We start from the raw sequence: 17,589 nt of genomic DNA on the forward strand, positions 1-17,589 counted from the left end.
TACAGTGGAGAGGGGAGTGATGTGAAGGCACTGTGGTCTCCCTCCACAAACATCCTGCAGGAAGTGGAACATGGTGATACTTCGACCATGACATATCTGTCTACCAAGGAAGAGAGATGCCAAGGACAACTACCTAGTTGAGGACCTATGACTAGATTCACTCAAACTCCACCTAAACCTAAAGAAATAGTATAAAGGAAGTTGGAAATGGGGAGAAATCAGAGAAAGATTTCCACTGAAACTGCTGGGATCAGCTGAGAAGTCAAATCTGTCTTCCCTCCCCCCTGTTCAGGGATGCCTGTCGGGTGAGAAACTATTCTATGTGTGCTGACTGTTGCTTTTAAGGACTAGAGCTCACTTTTGCTCCATAATATATTGTTTTATATTAGAGTTTGTTCTTGTGCTTGCTGTATAGTATTATTAGATTGCTTTAAATATATTTTTGCAGAGAGACCCTATCACTGATGACCATGAACCTTATTAACTTGTCACAGTTTGTATCAATAAAGAGTGTTATTCCATAAACTGTTAGAGTGAGTCCTTTATAAGGTACTGACAGTTTGCTAGCAGCAGAATAACATGTGGGAAGACCTGCTGAGGGGTTCTCCCTTACACTGTTATATGGCAGTCTCCGAAAAAGGGCAATCAAATTACCCTGATCTTGTGAATCTGTTTGTTGAAACGTTCCCGTGCGGGGTACCTGACAGACTGGGTGAAACATATATGGTTTCATTTTCCCTGGGGCACTAAGAGACAAATAAATCTCAGTGGGCTGAGAAAATCTCCCGACTCTAGAAGTCAGGCATATCCCCCCCTTTTCATGTGACATTCACATTTCTCTGTACTGGGATAATGATGCAAGTCAAGGGTAATCCAAGGCTCACAGTGTGAGGCCAGCAGCTGCTGTCAAGCTCTCATCCGTCAGTCCCAATCACCCTGCCAACAGCAGGAAAGATAACCCTCTCTGGGATATCACAACTGAGCTGAGCCTAGTAAAATATATTGCGTGACAGTTCATTTTTACTTGCCAGATGTCCACCCTTTTTACATTTTGATCTCATACATCTCCATCTATCAGGGCTGACACATGTCTTGTAGAACCCTAAGAGGGGTGTGAGCCACAGAAGGGAAATGAGATGCAAACAGTTTCAAAGAAACTATAGCAGTTATTTAGACTGGAAAGATCACAGGTACTCAAAAGCACTTCCCCAATTTTTCATGGAGACCTTAGATCAGAGCACAGAGGAAACAGAAAATATTCTTGCATGACCACCATGATATGCAAGGGATTAACACAGAGCCTCTCAGGGGTTTGAAGATGCAAAGAAAACTTTATGTTGGTATGACAGGAAAACTGAGGCTGTGCTCTTGCCTAGCCGAAACTTTGAAGGTCACTCATCTCACTCACGTAGATTTAATTAGAGAAACTTAGAAATGCCTGGCAATACAAGACAAAGACGCAGACAGAGTCTCACAGCTCACATTGCTAAGTTGTCCCAGAAATGGCAAGGGATATCTCTCTGTCTGTCAGAACCGATAGCAGAAGAAGCTCTAATGCATTGAGCTGGTGAATAACTGGGAGCATACAATGCACGTGATGGTAAGAAACAAAGAAACAATAAAAAAAGTTGGAAGTGGTACCAGATAACTCTGATTTTGAAATGTTTCAGACACTGAAGAGTGCCTGCTTGAGAAGGTTTTGTAAGATCTTCATAGAAAGGATATATTTGCCATCAGCTTCTGTGATGGTTTCAGTCTAGGCCTTCCTGGAAACCAGCTTGTAACCAGGAAGGAACTAGGAAGGTGACCAAGGAAGTATTCCATGCTATTCCTTTACGTAACCTGGGGTATAAATAAGGCATTGATAAGAGAGTTCACTCTCTTCTCTTCCGGCGAGGTTGGAGAATGGTGGTCCCTGTTTTGGTCTGGCTTATCCGGAGCTGAGGCCTACAGTGACTGCTGTTGTCGGCCACGTGTGAGGGGGGAGTGCTGGGCCGCGTCCAGACGTCCTGCTTTCTTTTAAGGGAAGTGGTGAGCTCTTGCCAATTCTGGTTACCGGGTTTTTAGATTGTGTAGATCTGTTTTATTTTTGTCCCTTTTCACCCTATTTTATCCTTTTCCCTTCTCCCTTCCCCCTCTTCCCTTCGGGAAGCTATTTGGGGTCATAGATTCATATATATAATTCTCATTGCATATCTCTGTTTTATACGTAAATATATATATTTTTGCTAGACCTTTGGTTGCTTGGTTTTTTTTTCCCTTCCCTCTCTGGGAAGGAGACTCTGTTGTCAAGTTTCGGAGACTTGGCAGGAAGCCAGCTCCAAACTTGCACAGCTTCATTTATTGAAGTCCATGAGCTATTGCTCAAAGGACATAGGGTAAGCAAAGCACATATGGGAAGACTGAACTGGTCCTTCTCTGATAACATTGGCCATTGTTTGACAGCTGTAAAATTTTCTCCATGTGATCAACGAAATTTAGGGGATCTGCTGTTGCTGTGGATGGTGATCTCTTACATATATTAATAAATGACATTACAATTTAATGGATGTGCTTACAAAGAAGAAGCAAAGAAAGAAATCCTGTTGCAACACCACAAAGTTGTAGGATTTAAAAAGCTAAATCTTTTCCTCCAAGCATAAAACTGTTCTTAGCAGGAGATAGGAAGCTGATTAGCTCTTTGAGACAAGGTCACCAAAAGGTACATAAACTAATAGAATTCATTATTAAAAAGAATGATTTATATTTTACATTTGGAGATGCTTTCTGCAGGCAGATTCTGTGAATATGCCTGAATTACCCAAACAAAATCAGGTTTCCAAATACAAGTGAGTGGGCAAACTGTCAAAATATGCCTGGGACTTCAGCTTGAGGCAAGTGGTATAGTACTAAGGACCTTTAAGACTATTTCTGATGAAGAGATATTATCTCAGAAATTGCAGACTGATAGAAGGAAAGAGCTCCTAATCCATCATTTCATTGCTAAAGATCTCAAGACTGAAACTACCAAATTATTTAAAAGAACTTGAAAAGCCATTGGTGCAGTTTCACAGCAACTCAAACTAATTTCAGCCCAGATTTCTAGAGTCCCATTCCTCTTCCTCTATCCCCAGCCACATGCTTCCAGTCCCTCCTTTTGAGGCACCAGCAACCACAGAGGGGAATTGACCTGGCTCAGTGAGTAGAATCAGGCAAAAATTAACTGGTTTTTTTCTGCCTGGTTAGTTTTGGGTCAGCTGGTTCACCATCTTCAGAAAGTGCCAATATGGCCACAGCAGCTCAAATATTCATCAGATTCAGCCAGACACCAACATGTGGCAGCATTTTTTTCCCCTGCAATTCAAGCTTTCAAAGAACTACTTACATCAGACTTGTGAATAGAATATACTTTATTGCAAGATGGAAGCAGAGAGAAAGAAGAGATGTTTCCATGAGCATGGTGAGATATATCAGCCAATTCAGTTGAGGGAGCCTCCATGCAGACCAGTGTTAGTAAAGGTACTCCAGCTTGCTACGCATGCATTGTAAAAGGTTTTGATTTCAGTTTTTTGTTTATTGCATGCACTAGCATACTTATTTTTAAAGCAATAATGTCAGAGGAATCAAGACAGTTTTAGTGAATTACGTGTAGTTTCAGTTCTTCAAACTGGAAATCTCTCACTTCTCAATTCCCATAGATAAGGATCTCTTATAGCCTTCAACTGTCATAGTTGAGTCATGTAGAATTTGTGTTCCCCCAACACATTAAAAAGCTTAGAAAATCAACAAGTACTCATGGATAAAGCAGTGAAAATTCAAATGCTGTAAAAGTCTGTCCACATATTCACAAAATCTTCCTGCTTCAGAGTTAGTAAATTGTCAGGAAGAACATTTATAGGCAAGGTAATAAAATGCTCAAAGATCATCAAAATCCCTTAGCAGATTAGACAGTAAAATCTAAGAAGATTGAAAGTAAGCACATTTGACCTTGGCTGAAACTTTTTCAACAAAAACATTAAGAAATGTTATCAGTATACCTTTCAGTACAATTGTTATCTGTATACCTTTCAGTACAATTCCCCTCCCCTCCTTCACCCTCACTTCCTGCCCTCACCATGCAAATGAATGGATATTTTCTCACAGAAATCATTAATATCTATCCATAGTTGCATTTTGGGCAGGAAACTGGCAACTTATTCTTGCTAATGTGCTGTATTCAGAAATCTACTTGTTTGCAGAGGATTCATATTAGTAAATATTAATAATTAACAAATATTAACAATTTTGGGCAACCTGTTCATCTTTCAAGCCATATTCTGAAAGAATCATTAATGATGTGTAGTTAAGATGGACATTTATCTTGTCTCACTAAAGCAGAACTTAAAGTGGACAGTTCCTCACCAGGTAGATCGGGTTACAGTATAAACAGAAATCATCCTTAAAAGTATTATAGGCAACGAGAATATATCTTTTCCAGAGATGTAGAACATCTGTTGGATGTGGGGCTTTTTTACTTCATAAAATCATGTCTTAAAAAAATCTCTCTCTTTAACCTGTACTTATCATTCAGACTTACTCCCTAATTGTTTTGGTACGTATCCTCGAATTCTATTAGCTTTGACAGAAAAAAGTCAGACAGTAATTGTTGTTTTGCCTTCTTGGTTACAGCTGATGAAATTCTCTAGTCCAAGCAAACTTTAAATTAAATTTGTTATGCTGTAGTGGATTGACCCTGGCTGGATGCCAGGTATGCACTAAAGACACTCTCTCACTCTCCCGCTGCGCTGGACAGAGGAGAAAAAAAAACCAGCGAAGGATTCATAAGTTGAGATAAGAGCTGGGAGAGGTCAGTTACTGATCACCTTCACAGGTAAAGCAGACTCAAAGTGGGGATAGTACTTAAATTTATTACTAACAGGATAAGAGCAAAAGAGTGAGAAATAAAATAATCTTTAAAACACCTTCCCCCCACCCCTCCTTCCTTCCATGTTCTCCCTCCTCCCCCCCAGCAGTGCAGGGGAACAGGGAACGAGGGTTACAGTCAGTTGTTGTTTCTGCCTCTGCTCAGGGAGAGGAGTCCTTCCCCTGCTCCCGGGGAGTCCCTCCCACATGAGACAGTCCTTGATGGACCTCTGTAACGTGAGTCCATCCCTCGGGTAACTGTTCTTCCCAAACTACTGTCCCATGGGTCACTCCTCCATGGACTGCAGTCCTTCACGAATGAGCTGTACCGGCATGGGTCCCCCATGGGGGCCACAAGTCCTGCCAAGGCAAAACCTGCTCCACTGTGGGCTCCTCTCTCCACGGGCTGCAGGTCCCCACCAGGACCCTGCTCCATCTTGGGCCTCCCACGGGGTCACAGTCTCCTTTGGATATCCACCTGCTCCAGCGTGGTCTTCACCATGGGCTGCAGGGGCCTCAGCTCCGGCACCTGGAGCACCTCCTCCCCCTCCTTCTGCACTGACCTTGGTGTCTACATTGCTGTTCACGTTTTCACTCCCATCTTCCCTGGCTGGAATTCTTCCCACACAATACCTTTCTGTTCTTAAATATGTTATCACAGAGGTGTTACTATCACTCCTGATTGGCTTGGCCTTGGCCAGTGGCAGGAAGCCCATTCTGGAGACAGCTGGCATTGGGTCTACAGGACAGGAGAAGCTTCTATCAGCTTCTAACAGAAGCCACCCCTGTACTCTCCCCCTCCTCCCCTCATTACCAAAACCCAGCCACAGAAACACACTATATATGCACGCATCTCTTCTCCAAATCCTAGAACCATAGAATTGCTTAGGTTGGAAAAGACTCTAAGATCATCAATTCCAACCAATAACCCAGCACTGTCAAGTCTGCCACTAAACCGTGTCCCAAAGTACACACATTTTTTGAACAGTGCCAAGGATGGTGATTCCACCACTTCCCTGTTCAGTCTGTTCCAGTGCCTGACCACCCTTCTGTTGCTCAAGGTTATCTCATTCACTTTGATATGTTCCCATTCACTTTTATGAGTTCCTATGCACAGTTTCTGAGTCCTGGACAGAAATAGTATGATAGTTTGTTTCATATGTATCCAAAATTCAGAATTGTCCAGGTTTACAGGATCTATGAGGAAAAGCATCTACCTGCCATCAAAAGAGCTCAAATACAAAGAAAACACAAGGGAGTCACCACATTCAGATCTATCTCTATGACACAGATTTTGGTCTTCTCTTTAATCTTCCATTTACCTGAGCCTTCAATTCTAGATTCAAGTAATTGACAGCCACTCTACTCACTCTAAAGCCTTTTTGTGCCATCAGATCAGATAAAGAGCATGTGTCTCTGTCAAACATTTTAGAGTTCACTCAGGACATCTGGGCCCTATGCCTACCAGTCTAGCTCATGCTTGTGCTGGATTCCAGTTGGATTGGATCCAGTGCTGGCTAGATGGTGAAAGCTCAGATAAACAGCGAGCCCAAAAGTCTGCTGTCCTCAACTTCCCCCTTCTCAAAACTGTTGCTGAAGTCAAAATTTTATTGCACAATTTTATTCCTCCTGTGTGCCACAGGAGGAAAACGAACTCACTGGATCTTAGGGAATGTCTATGTAGAATAAATGTTTCTGGTTTTAACTCGCTTTGCAAGAATGCTTGAGATGTTCAGATGAAACAAACTCCTTCATGCTTTGAAAATTTCCAGGGTAAGCTACCAAAGATAGTTTTTTGACTTTACTGGCTACTATAACTGCAGAGGGTATATTGAATGTTACTTGTTTAACTAGTAGTTCTGTCTACCGTAGCACAGAGGAATGGAGAGATCCCATCTGTAGACAGCAGTGTAGAACACATAGAACAATTTCTTGCAGCTAAACCCTCTACTTTCTGATTCATGAAAAACATATACTGCTTAGAAATACAGTCTTGAAGGCAGGCATCCGCTTTGAAGCTACTGTTTCACACGACTGATTCTGATCTTTTAAGCATATTCAGTTTACAGTTATTCTTACCATTGTCTCTTTTCATATCTGGCACCATATAGAATTCACTAGAGTTGCTGTCTAGTGACTTTCAAAACACATGCTGTCATGCTCGCTACAGTGGAATAGTTGCCTCCCTTCTCACCTGACATCTTTTACATTTTATTTCAGTTCCTAGACAGGCAGAGTGCAGGGTGCGTTGGCCAATCTAAGTTTTGCTTTAGCCAGTGAAAGTTTCCAGTAGGTAGGAGGAATTTCAGAGTGACTGTTCACTTGAATAAAGCACAGATTTCAACTAAATGTGAGCAAAAGTAAGAAAGGAGATTTATAATAATCAAGGTGCTCATAATAGAAGCAAGAAATACAAAGCCAAGAGAAAGAAAAGCATGATGAGATATTTAGATATCTATATTCTAAAAAATGATGTGGAAGAAATATGGACAACTGGCTGTGGAGAAGCAGTCATCAACGTACCAGCCAGAAATAAGCATCTCATTTGACATACTGAGTTAACTTGTCATAACTTGTAAAAAGCTAAGTGATTTTCCCACTGACATTAACAGGGAGGTCACTAGTACATATTGGCAAGTAAAGCCTTGAATGGCAAAATACTAGATTTATGGTTTGCTGAGGCAAGGTACGGAGATTACTCATAAAACAAGTCTGTAAAGTAGTAGGTGCAAAGAATTCAGAGCATAGCTGAAAACAACAGGCAATTCAGTTTGCTCTAGAAAAGGAAAAAAAATATTTTTCCTACTGCAAAATCAGAAGAAAAACTGCAAACAAAGTTATGTAGAATGAGAGCACAAGCTGACTGCAAGAAAATGTGAACATGTTATACACCCTTCCATTTGCAGAAATTTGGATCCCAAAGAATATTCTCTTAAGTACATATTTGAAACTGTGGAAAAGTGACTGTTGGAAATAGGAATGCATACTTTGTTACTCACATCTCTAATTAAGTGTCTTTGCAAACATGTCTCCAGCCCCATGTGAGAGGTGGTGCGGCTTTTGCAATTATCTCTCCACGAACTTTCTTCCTGTTTGGATGAAGATGCTGTCTCTTGCAGAATAGCTTCTGCAACCTAGTGGAGAATTTGTTCTAAATATATAATTTTAAGTTCAAGGCACAGCTAGTAGAATAAAACAACATTCAAAGCCATCTGGTTTTCTGTTGTAAGAAAAATTATGATATTTAAACACAATTAATGAAATTCCACATGGTGTTCTGATAGGGACCGAAACTCTCCAGTATCAGACAAAATCTTTGTAGATGCCATCCTAGCATCTTAATATACAGCATCCTAATGTTATTCTCACACAACAAAAATATTCAGTGGCTTGAGTAGAAGCCCAACATCACCAAATACTCAAAAGCAATAGAAATAAAACAGAAATCTGGCCTACAACAGAAGTCAATTAGTTTTTTCTTATCCTTGCTTTTATTGGAATTTTTATATATTTTCATTCTGTACCTGTGACTGATTTTTTTTTCTGACCTTCAAAATCTATAAAGGATGAGTCATATGAGCAGGTATGCTTGGGAAAATTAAAAATAAAGTGAAATATCACTTCAAATTACATTTTCAATGGATCTTAATAGTGTTAGGTGAAAAATCTCATTAACAAGTATGTTAAAATCAAATAAAAAGAGAGTCCAAAACTTGTTCACTCCATAAAGCAAAGGACAGGTTAATTGGTGGTTCTAACATCTTTTGAAGATACATTACTAGAAATTAGATTTGAAAATTAGGGAAATGCTTAGCAGTAAATAGCTCAATTTTATTTTCTTCTAGGTTCAGCCATTCTGTGGAAGAGTAGGATTCATCTCACCAGACTGTACCACCTAGAAGATAATTATTTGTTCGGGTTGCCTTGACATACATAGGATGAGTGATCCCTCAAAGCACGTATTTGTCTCCCTTGAATACACAAGGAAATTAAATTACCCACTTAAACCAAATTTCTGTGTTTTGAATTCTAGTCTGAATCATTTAATTTCACCAAGACTTGCTGTCTGCTCTGTAAGAAGTGGGTAACTTCCTTTAACTCCCTTACAAGAAGTTATTCAGTTATATGCTAAGGTAACAAGTAACCCTATAAGGGGGATACTGAATAAAAAGTAATATTTACAAAGCATATATTTTAGCATGGCTTACTATAGAACTGACTTTCCACCTTCAGGCTAAGCATGGGAGGAATGGAGGACCAGTATTCACACATGACAGCTCCAAAACAAAACTACTCTCAAATTTTTCTTTTTCAGACAGTATTAGGCAGATAATATCTTCCAGTACCGGGGTCTCTGATTTTCTGTCCAAAAAATTCACAGCTTTTGGGTTTTTTTCTGCTTTCCATCTCTGATGTTCTGAAATTCTGAGCTCATCTCGAAGCTCCATGTTCTGCCTGGTCAGCAACTCAACCTGGTCTCTCAGCTTGCTGTAGGCAGCACGCCAGCAGGACTCATTTCTCTTGAACTCCTCCTGCAGTCTGGCAATCTGCTGTTTTAGTATCTATCAGTAAAAAAAAAAGTGTTCCATCTCATTGCCTGCTCTGAACTAGGCATGTCCACCTTACACATCCAGAAAGAAGTATGGAGTCTTTTGTTCTGCTTAAAGGTCTACGCTATAAAGGTCTGCAATAAAAAGACGAACATATTTGAAATCATTTCATAAAAGCCAATAAACAAACAAAACCCCCAAAATAGTAAAAAAACCCACTTCCCTGTGAACTCCTATATTGTTACAAAGTGAGCTGAGAAAAGTCTGTGCTGTGTGAAAAAAAACAGGAAATTCAAACTAATCATGCAAACAATCATCATTAAATGTAAACGTCTTTTTAAAAAGGCTAGAATACAAGATATATTTTAATAACAAAAATGTCAGTTCAGATCTTCATGTGGTGACAAAGAATAGATAAAATGCTTCTTACAAACAGCAGAGGATTGCAAAGACAATTTTCAAGAGAGTTGAAAATGAAAGTAATGAAATTTGGAGAGGACTTTTCCATATAAATCCATCTCTATTAATTTTCCCTTGTCCTTTCTTCCCTTGCCCATGCTGATGCAAACACTGAGTCCTCTTCCTTAAGGGCACTCATGTTGGATATTGCAAATGGAATATTGGTGGAGGCAAGATAGAAATTTGCAGTTTGCCCTGTAGCCAACCAATTTTCATATGCAACCCTTTCCTACTTCCCTTGCACTTGTGTGTTTGCCCACTTCCTAGTCACCATTCTTTCTTTGTTGTGAGCTCCCTGCTCTGAATTTGGCACATCCATCAGCCATTTCAAAGAAGCAGCAGACTCAGAACTTGAGAATCACACAGATAAGTGACTCAGAAAGTGTTTTGGGTTTGTTTTGTAGAAAAATAAATTTTTGAACATACACTCATTATGTTATCAGGTCAGCACAAAAGATTAAAACAATTCTATCAGACTTCATCTCTAGGGCTAGACCTAGTCAGGAAACACAATTATTCCCTGGCAGAAATGCTACCATTTTTTTTAAAATCCCAGGTGGAAAGAAAGTTGATATTTTAAAATATTTTGCAGAGAGGACATTCAAAATATTTTTATTCAAAATACTAAAATAACCTCACTGAAACCTTTCCTGTTGTAAATGTTACTTCTAGAGAAATATGGAACATAAACAGAGAAAACATTAGCTATGTGTATAGTACAAAAATAAGTATGTCAAAAATGTACAAATGAAAAATAAAGAAGGTACAGAAAGTTTGAACAAAGTACTATCTTGCCAGTTTTAATTGTTCACAGAATCACAGAATATGTTGAGTTGAAAGAGGCCCACAAAGATCATCAAGTCCAACCCTTAGCCCTGAACAGAACCATACCCAAGAGTCACACCATGTGCCTGAGAGTGTTCTGAAATATTTCTGGTTAAGAAAATAATTGAAATTGTCAGTTTGCTGTCAAATATATCAGTTTGGTTTAGATATCCTTTTGCAGCAGAACACTGTTCCAGACATTTCTGAGCATTACCACTGCCTACTGTTCTCTCCTGTAAAAATATAGCTTTTAGCTGCCCCAACTCCTTTATTTGTTTTGCATAGCTCACCATTTTTTTCTCTCTTTATCAGTGACTCTCCTAGAAAATTGCCCCTTAAGTCATATTATGTCTAGCTGGTTTTAATAGGGAGAATGGCCACAGATAATTGGAGATGACTTTATCGCTGGGAAGGCTGAAACAGAGCATTCAAACAGATAGAATCCCCTAAAGGAACTTAGAAGAAACTATAATAAATGATTCAGGGATGTTATTTAGCAGGTTAGACTGTTAGACACAGAGCTAGATATCATAAAAATACCTCAAAGCCAAAGATCAGGATAGTTTAAGGAAAAAAATTAACAAACACTCACCTCAGGGATGAGAATAGAGAATGATGGCCATTAACTCTGTTGCACTTGGCACAATCGGTCCTAATGCTAACAAGATGCAAAGCCCACTATGGCAGGAGTTGGAAATTTTTCAAGAGTCAGCTCAGCTGGGCAAATCAGTACAAGGAAGTATAAGGAACATGCAAACCTCCCAGCCTTTCTTAAGAAATGGAAGGTACAACCTATTTTTTTTTCTTATATAAAGAAAAAGGGATGTACATTTAAAATACAAACCAAAAAAATTCCTATTAACATCAAAAATCCTCACTGTACACACAACTGTCCTCAAGACGTGGCACGAATAATTTGCCATGTGGGGCAAATGGAATGATTCAGGTACAACCATAAGAAGTCTGAATGCAAGGATGCTAATTGATATAAATTGCATATTTATTCTACAGAAGACAGCTTACTTGTATTTCTTCTGATTTCACATTTTCTTCAGTGACTCTAGCTGTTCTTCTGAACTTGCTCTGGGCAATTTTTTCTTTCTGCAGTGGGTGAGTTTGATCTCTATTGTGTTCCAAGGTGTGAGTCAGCTCCTGGCTCCTGAGAGTCTTGGGCTGGTCTATCCGTGTTCTGTTCAGAAGGTAAACAAAGAGTATGAAGTTGGTATATAAGACTGTAATGAAGGACTGTTATTAGATGTACCTTCTTCGGGAGTGATTTTTGGAGGGCTTGGGCATGTCCCTTATGCTGGTACTGCTGGAAGTGGCAAGAAGTTATCATCACTTGTCAAAATTGAGGTACTTCCTCACTGGGAACACTCATGCATGCATTCAGCTATAAAATTTATTCTCTTTAGCAGCTGGAAACAATTCTAATTGAAATTTTTGACAACATAATGACCATGAACTTAGAGGCTTTTAAATACATTTGCTATTCAGACAGGTCACTAAATTAAGGAAGACCTGCAGAAGGCACAGCTTGTTTCCTGTCATTGCATCTGTGAAGCACTGCATCATGCAAGGCTGGGGACTAAGCTGTATTTCCAGCAGCCCAGTCATTACTACAAATCAGATTAGCCACGGACATGAATGAAAGGGGATAAGGTACTTTACTTTCCACAGGTAAATACACTCCAAGAGTTAAATGTGGGAGTTCAGCACCCAGAAGAGATTTTGCCTTTGAACTTGCTGTCTCAAGGCATGAGTGATCTGGAAGCGCACTTAAAAGCTCAACAAGAGGGGAGAGTACAAATCTTTACATATCCTCAAACAGAGTTTATTTATATGACTGACCTAACTGCTTAGTTAATTTTTAATATGAGGTCGCTTGGTCTGTTCAGCCTGGAGAAGAGGAAACTGAGGGAAGACCTCATTGCAGTCTACAACTTTCTCATGAGGGGAAGAGGAGGGGCAGACACTGATCTCTTCTCTGTGGTGATCAGTGAAAGGACCCAAGGGAATGGTCTGAAGTTGTGTCAGATAAGGTTTAGATTGAATATTAGGAAAAGGTTCTTCACCCAGAGGATGGTTGGGCACTTGAACAGGCTCCGCAGGGAAGTGGTCACAGCACCAAGCCTGATAGAGGTCAAGAAGAATTTGGATGATATTCTCAGGCACATGGTGTTACTCTCGGGGATGTTCCTGTGCAGGGCTAAGAGTTGGACTTAATGATCCTTGCAGGTCCCTTCCAACTCAGCATATTCTGTGATTCTGTAAATAATTTGTTATCTTCCTGCTAACAAATAAAAAGTGAGCTCCTAGCTCACTTCATGACCTACAGCCACCATCTGCCCATCACTATTACTTGAAAAGAAACGCAAGTTACAAGAGGCAGCCATGACCTCATGTTTCCCTCTCATTAACGGAGTTTAACACCTCAGGAGCAAAATACAAAAGTTCTCAAAGATACTAAGAGAAAAACAAACTCCCCATATCCTACTGCTCTTTATAATGCATTACCTAATTTTTTTTGTTGTTTTCTATTCTAAATAAGTCTGACTAATATTCTGGTTAAAGGCATGCTAAAGAAAGCCTCAGCAATAGTCAACAGAAGTATTAATTCCCCTCAAATTAATACAATTAAGTTAGCAAATAGACCCCCTGTGTGATTATGTCCAGCCTGCCACTGCTCCATATCCAGACCAGTAACTCTGAAATACAATGTACTGGAAGAAAAGCAAGACACATGTGTAACATTTTCCTCTGAAGACTGAACAGTACAGTTTTAAGTCAAGGCTAGAAAACAGATCCTGACCTGAGGTAATGTAATAACCAATAACACCAGGAGCACTCAAAATACTTCTTTGGAGCTTCTGACAAACAGTTCTTACCCCAGCTATAAATTGTAAATAGGAAATAGGTGCAGAACACAGATAGAAAATACATTAAAAAAGGCTAAACACTTTATGCAAACTCAAATTCTTGCTTTCATCCCAGGCACACCTCTGCCTGAGGCACATCGCAGCAAGCTATCTGTGAGGCAAAAACACACATTAAGCAAAAACCTTTTTTTTCCAAGAAAAAGTTTTTCAGCAAAAAGCAGGTGGGGAAAAATCAATCACGCTGGCTACTGCTGTTGGTCCAGAAAGCATCCCGATTCCATTCTACTAGAAAATTATGCATCAAAAATGGCAAATAAGCTGTCCTTGTTGAAGGAACAAAAAAATAACCATCACTGAATACTCTGGCTGATGCCAAACGCCAGTGCTGCAGGGGTGGACCCCACAGGCTGATGCCTTGAGTGCTGTCCAGGGTCCAATAGACACCAGATACACACAACATGCTATATCCCAACTGTTTTTACTCTCTTGGTCATGTTATTTCTGCCTGAAAAGGTCTGAAAACAAAGCACTTGGAAACAAAAGAACGGATAGATTGGGCAAGTTCAGGCATGTCATGCTGCTCTCAAAAAGATTTTCATTGCTTCCAGTGAGCACAAGTTGTCAACGCAGTGCAAGTCAACTGCTATCAATGTGTTCCTAATAGGGAACTGATTCCTAATAGGGTTACTCATTTAAAAATACAAAGCAAATTTTGGGATTGCATAAATCAGCACAGGGCCAACATAGCCAGGGAGGATAAGCTGCCTTTTGCAATTAGTTTTCTCTCTTAAATTAAAAAAAAAAAAAAGAAAATATGTACACATTGTACTAGGTTGACATTTTTGGATAAACATTTGTGTGGAAATGCTAGGGGCTGCTATGGCTAATGACATGCATAAATCCATGGAAAGTTCTTTTAAAAACCTGCATTATTATGAGAAAATCAAAGTAATTTCACCTGTAGGGCAGTACTGTCAGCAGGCAGAGAATGCAGTGCTGGCAGAGTCTGGCACTGCAGTAATTCTGCACCAGTACATCACTCCAGAGTCAAAATTTACACTGGTAAAAGTAAAAGCAGCACTTAGTTTCATTAACAGTTTTATGAAATGCTAAATCCCGCAAATATTCACATCCAGAACACCTATCACAGTCAGCCAGATATCATCTTCCAATATGTCGGCAAGGTCACAAGCAAGAAGGATCTTTAATGAAACCATTTTTTTTTAAGACATTGAAAGTATTTTGCTGAAAGACAGCTATAGGAGGAAATGATACATACTGATAAATGTAATTCTATCTCCTTTTGCACTTATCCCATGGTCTCTGAAATTAGGAGGAATGGACAAGAAGATGTGAAAAATAATTTCTTACTTTGCATTATATATTAAAAAATCCAAATCAATAAATTATGCTAATTTCATACGAGTTAAGAACTAGGCTTGAAATGCAAAGAGGAAAAAAATCTTTTCTGTGTTTACAGTAGATGGTATCTAGTAATTTCTAACAGATTTCATCACATTAAAAATATGTATTTGATTTGATTGTAAGCAAGTTCAATTTTTATTAGAGGCATTGGCATTGCAAACTTCATAGTTTAAAAATTATTTATTGAAGGGATTATGTGGCAAGAACTTTTTTTCTTCTCTGAAGAAGTAAACAAATACCAAACCAAACTACAAACTAAAACCTTTTCAACATTCAAAAATTATCTTGAGTTCTTACTGATTTCACTGTAATCTGAAGATATTCAGCAGCTTATGAAAAGCATTTGGCGTTATTCAGCTGTAAGACCCAAACTGCACCAGTGATTTCAGAGCTGGCCTCCTTCAGTTAGGAGCTTTACTATGAATCTAGACAGCTAAATAAGTGTTTCAGTTCTGAAACAATACAGATGCCCTAGAAAAGAAGCCAACTGATAAGTAAGAATTTAGCAGCTTGATTTTAAGGATTGTAAAAGAAATATTTGCCTCACTGCACATACAAATCAATTGTTAGTGTATAGAGATTTACCTGTGAAAATGCATTGCTTTCTCATCATTTTCATTCACCACAGTCAGCGAAGGGGTTCCACTGTTATTACCAGTCTCTAATCCTCTGCTAAGGATGTTCTGGGCTTCTTCTGTAAAGACTTCTATGTTAGTACACAAAACTTTGTGAATATTTATGAACTCTCTCTGTGTATTTAAAACCACAGACTGCATAAGTGCAGTAAGGTTTATTGCTTAATCTATCAAAAAGAATGAATGTATCCTTGTTTAATTACACAAGTATTCCATTCCCAGCATATCTCTTAGTAGTGCAACTCAAGCCCTACAAATCAAGAAAGTGAAACAGATTTGGGATATATTAGTGTCAGTAGCTGAATTCCTTTTCAGGAATCTGAATGCCAATGATAGTTCAACTTTAGTTTGAATGTAACTTTCAAAGAGGCCTCAGGAACCCTCTTTTGACATCAGTCTGACACAGAGCAGAGTCTGCTTACTAAATTGTGACAGAGCAATTGAGAACCATGAGAAGTGAATATTTCTGCCCTGGCGATTACTCAAGACAGGACAACTGATTTTGACTGATCCTACACAAAGAGACAGCTAGTGGGTTTGGGATGAGTAGTCAATGTGGGGGAAGTCCTTCAGTGGAAACTAACAGAAAAGTCAAGAAACTGTTTAATTAAAGGACTAAATCCTGCTTAAGCATGTTGCCATTTCGTTTCCAGAAGTAAGATCACTGGGCCAAAAAGCAAGAAATATTAATTGACCAAAGAACTAGGGCCACATTCAGGACAAACTGAGTGAAGAAGTTCTTAGGAAATTATAATTTGCCACCAATGTGAGGCTCTCTGTATCTTAGGAGCAAAACTGCAAATTTGAGAATTTATTTTGCCCACTTTTTAAAAAATCATGTATTGTTTTCTCTGAGGAAATTAAATAAAGAATGTGAACATCTCAATGTCAAGGAGTCAGTCATACCTAAGTGCCACAGAGAATTCTAGCAATAACTTCAAGGACTCACCGAAACTTTCACCCATCTCATGGGATCAAAAGTCTTCATCTGAAAGTGCACCTTAAACAACAAACTTAGGAAAAATTACTAGTGATGATGAAGAGCTAAGCAAAGCAAGGGGCTTGCAGATTTATCTCGTCCCTTTTCTCTTTTATTTTTTTGAGTTTAGGTCTGAGAAATACTAACAAAGGGTGGTATATATCAAGGGAGCACAGGCAGAATGAGTCATAAATCCAAGAGAAATTTTCTTCCCCAATGAAAAATAAATGTAAATCAAAACTTGGGTAGCTTTTACCTAATGTGTCCGTGAACAGTTTTTTCTGTAGTTCCTCCACTTCAGGAATTTCTTTAATCTTGAAAATAGGAATCTCACGAGCCACTCTCGAGGATGGCAGATGTAGGCTTTTAACGCCACTGTCCCTATTCTCATTCTTTGATTCAGGCTTCTGCTCTCTCCTTTTCAGTCTTGTAAGAGGAAATAGGGACTCCTGAAGACAGGAGCAAGTCTTGCTCCCTTTCAGACAGACAGCCCCAGTACTAGAATCACTGCTGCTTGTGCTGCAGGAGAGATCTTGCTGTCCTGAGATTGCTTGTATACCTTGTTTTCTTGGTGGTGATCTGCTGTACATTTTAGCAGACATTTTTTCTGTTCCACCGGACTCATCACTAGCATAGTCACCATCAGAGAGATCCAAATGTCTGTCAGTGTGATTTACTCTCTGAGGCTCATGCTGGGAGGGATGTTGAACATGGTGAGATTTGGGATTATCGTCACTGTTGCGAGATAAGGAGTTTGACTCACAGAACAAAGACGCAACTTGCCACATTGAGGCAACAGTTCCTTTCCTTTGCCACTCTTGCTGCAAAGCTGAGGACGACCCTCCCTTCTCCGCAGCCTCGGGTAGGTTACATGTAATTTTTATTATCTTGTCATTGACCATCTTAAACCCAGTATGGATTTGTCTTTCTGAGTTCTGGCTCCCCAAAACAAGTTC

At 39.3% G+C, this 17,589-nt stretch overlaps 1 protein-coding gene across 3 annotated transcripts in view; it reads left to right on the forward strand.

The window, feature by feature from the left end:
* UNC93A (unc-93 homolog A) overlaps window positions 1-2,668 on the forward strand; it is a 37,080-nt gene extending 34,412 nt beyond the window's left edge. For all 3 annotated transcript variants that reach the window (XM_027686479.1, XM_027686488.1, XM_027686497.1), the window contains one exon: window positions 2,658-2,668. The gene's annotated coding sequence lies outside the window, so the exon portion shown is untranslated. The remainder of the gene's footprint in view (window positions 1-2,657) is intronic.
* Window positions 2,669-17,589: the final 14,921 nt, after the last annotated feature.

Source organism: Neopelma chrysocephalum, unplaced genomic scaffold (genome assembly GCF_003984885.1).
Source record: "Neopelma chrysocephalum unplaced genomic scaffold, ASM398488v2 Primary Assembly neopelma1_23, whole genome shotgun sequence".
NCBI classification, from domain to species: Eukaryota; Metazoa; Chordata; class Aves; order Passeriformes; family Pipridae; genus Neopelma; species Neopelma chrysocephalum.